Genomic DNA, 3,396 nt, shown 5'->3' with positions numbered 1-3,396 from the left:
GGAGCGCTTCCTTGTCACAAGATGGTTTATTCCATTTGCTAATCAAACATTTCTCACAACGCCAAAGCATGAGCAGCCAAACGTTGTGAAATAGATGCGTAAATAGATCACAGGATTAGGATTAAACATGCGGATATCATGTAACATACAATTCTTTATACTGAATGTCCCTTTTTTACAAAGAGTATGGTACATTCTTCTGCAATATTTCTGCATTATGGTGGAGTTGAACAAGTGCGATCAAGGAACTCCCAGTGTATTAAATGTCCAACTGCCATTGTGCGGAAGAAATATAGGATGGTCTTGTGCATTATTTAAGTCAACAGGTGGTGGAGGTAAACAAATCTAGAAGCTTGAAACTTAATCAAGGGATCGAACAAATCAATGGATCGATTATTGTTCAACCACTGCCAAGATTTGCAGAGAGCCCTTAAGTAAAGTAACCAGAAATATTCTGTTCATGTGTTTCAGCTCAAACTTAGAAACATTGCGTTTTTATTCAACACAAAAGGAAATAATAACCATGATCATTCTGTCATATGCAAATATGGAAAATTTTCAAAAAAGCTTCTGTTCAACCAACAATTGTTTTGGGGATAAATTACTAATATTTAAATGGCCACTTCAATGTTCAATGCCTTGAAATCCAGCAATTCCAGAATGTATCAAATAAGTTTCTAAAACCAACAGCCATATCATTTTATGTGTGATCAAACAGCCTGAAATGTTACCCATTTGGTATCAGTCCAAGAGTTATTTCATTACATTGAGAAGAACAGCTCACAATGAAGCAAAGAACAAAGACTAGACATGTTGTAATGGTTTGTCCTGTAGGTCTCAGGAAGAGGTTCAGAGGTTTGTAAGGTTGAACATTAACTTTTTTTTGTTAGCACATAACCATTTGTATTTGTACAAAGTATAGCCAGACCAGGAGCTAATTTCATGCTGAGTTTTACAAGTCTTTTGATCATATCTATCTCATGCCTATTACCATGTGACTCTCTACGTCATACTGTGGGTGGTACTGTTCTGCAGCTCCACATTAACCCTTGCTATGCTGTACACCCTTATACCACTCCCCCGAAGCCTTTACCCAACGTATTTACATTACAATATTTCCTTTAGTTCCTCCTTACCACCCCCCCACCCCCACCCCAAGTTTCAGACTTTATAAATTCAGATGGTCTGGTGGCTTCACAATTCTTCCAGATCTCCTTCTGGTCACATTTAGAGAAGTGATGGGCTCAGTTGTTTTGGACAAACTTTGTTGGTTTGGAGTTGAAATCATAGAATTCTGTGTTTCTGATGCCTGGTTGTCTCCATCTGACTCACATTTTTTGCTCTTTGGAGTTAAATTTCTCTTTATCAACAACCTGTCTGCTTTGTTCAGACACCATGGGCTTGTCCCATTCCTTTCAGAGGGAGTGTTCACTCCATTCCTTCGTGGTGTGGACTTAGGTTTTCTTTATTTGTGGGGTCTGCCATGATTTTCCTGGATGTTGAAGCTGTATCTCCTGTGCGTTTGAATGTGTCTTATCCATGAGCTCAACCTGCAGTGTGACTTCCAGTGCCACACTGTGTTCCTTCCTGTGCCCTTGTACCTCACTGAGGTGTGCTCTGGTGAGTTGATGGTCACTACTCTCTTGCTCTAACATTGCCTTGCTGCTGTGCATTTCAGCTGGAAATTTCAGTTTCGTCGCCTTGGTGTTCCCTGGTTGTGTGACAGCAACTATTGGACTCTGAAGTTAGGCTCATAGTTCTGCTCAACACAAAAACAGAATTACCTGGAAAAACTCAGCAGGTCTGACAGCATCGGCGGAGAAGAAAAGAGTTGACGTTTCAAGTCCTCATGACCCTTCAACAGAACAGAACATTGTTCTGCTGCTGGTTATTCTCATGTGCATATTCCTGTCGATTCATGTTGGTGCTTATCTGAAGGTATGGCCAGTCTGACCAAAGAGGAGCTCCTGCCGCCTGCAAAGAGTGAAGACAATTCTGAGCTGAAGTCCCAGTCGAGAGTGTCTTCGCTGGTGGACCGCTTGGGAACTTGAAGTTCCATGTAGTAGATAACAGAGGTTTTTCTGACATCTTCTGCCATTTTGAGGAGGCTAAGGGCAATACGGGCATCCCTGCTTAAGTGAGAAAAGGATTGGTTTTGGATGATGTAGAGATTTTGAATATTTGCTTGTTGCCATGTTGGATTGGCTCCAGGATCATACCTATGACTGGAAGTCAAATTCCTCCAGGACCATAGAGAGGCATGTCTGTCGCTCGTAGCTAGAGGTCTTTCAGCCACTGTTCCTTATCCGAGATGATCATCACACTGGCTCCCATGTCTAACTTGAAGTTGGTGAGGTGACCATTTACAGAGATGTCAGCATTCCAAAAGGAGAATCCGGGATCCTTGATCTCACCCAAGAAACACGGTTGGACTTCTTCCTGGCCTGGTACCTCAATCTCGTGGACTGTTTTGGAATCCTCCACATGTCTCGATGTCTTAGACTTGCACAGCTTTCAAAGTGTCCCAGCAAGTTGCAGTTGAAGCATTGTGCAGAGATTGCTGGACATTGCCCTTGCCTGTGAGGTCTTTTGGCTCCACAGCACTGACATAGTCTCCCATCTTGTCATCTGTTTGGCATTACCTTCCTTGGCCTGGTATCTCACTTTGTTGTTTTCCGAGCTGGAAGTTGGGGTTACTCTATACCATGGCTCAACCTGGCCATATAAAATGGACTAGTGTTGCTGGCGGATTTCAGACTGCCTGACTATTTGAATGGCCTTTTCTAGAGTCAGATCTCTCTTTGCCTGTAATATGTCCAAAAGGGCACCATCGGTCACTCCAACCACTATTCAGTCTCTTATGAGCTCTGACTTAATGTTGCTGTGGTCACAGCTTTCAGCCAAACTGTATAACTAATTTCTGAAAGAGTTAGTGGGTTCTCCAGGCTGCTGGATTCACTTGTTGATTTTTGCTCGCTCTAAAATGTAATTCTTTCTTAAATTAAAATAAGTATCGAAGGGTTTCAGAGCCTCTTCAAACTTATCTGAAGATTCATTTATTCCTTGCCTCATAGTGATGTCATCGGCTATCAGGCCTACTTTGTATAGTAGCGTATTCACTTGTTCAGCCTCTGTCTTCTTATCTAATCATGAAGCTTTCACGTATCTTAAAAATTTTTTTTTGTCAAAGTTCCAATTCTGCACCTGATCTGACCCTTGTATCAACCCAAATTGATCTAGTAGGGTTGATTTATTATCCATGGTTGTTTTTCAGTACAAGATGTTGTGGAGAATTTTAAACACCACTCTAGAATCTAACAAGTTTGTATCGTCATAGATGTATTCAAGCATATGCACAGGAGAAATACTTAGCGAACTAAGTCCTTCTCAAAGAAT

Source organism: Cetorhinus maximus, chromosome 11, assembly GCF_964194155.1.
Source record: "Cetorhinus maximus chromosome 11, sCetMax3.hap1.1, whole genome shotgun sequence".
Lineage (NCBI taxonomy): Eukaryota > Metazoa > Chordata > Chondrichthyes > Lamniformes > Cetorhinidae > Cetorhinus > Cetorhinus maximus.
The sequence above is the reverse complement of the archived record's forward strand: the minus strand, read 5'-3'. Positions refer to the sequence as shown.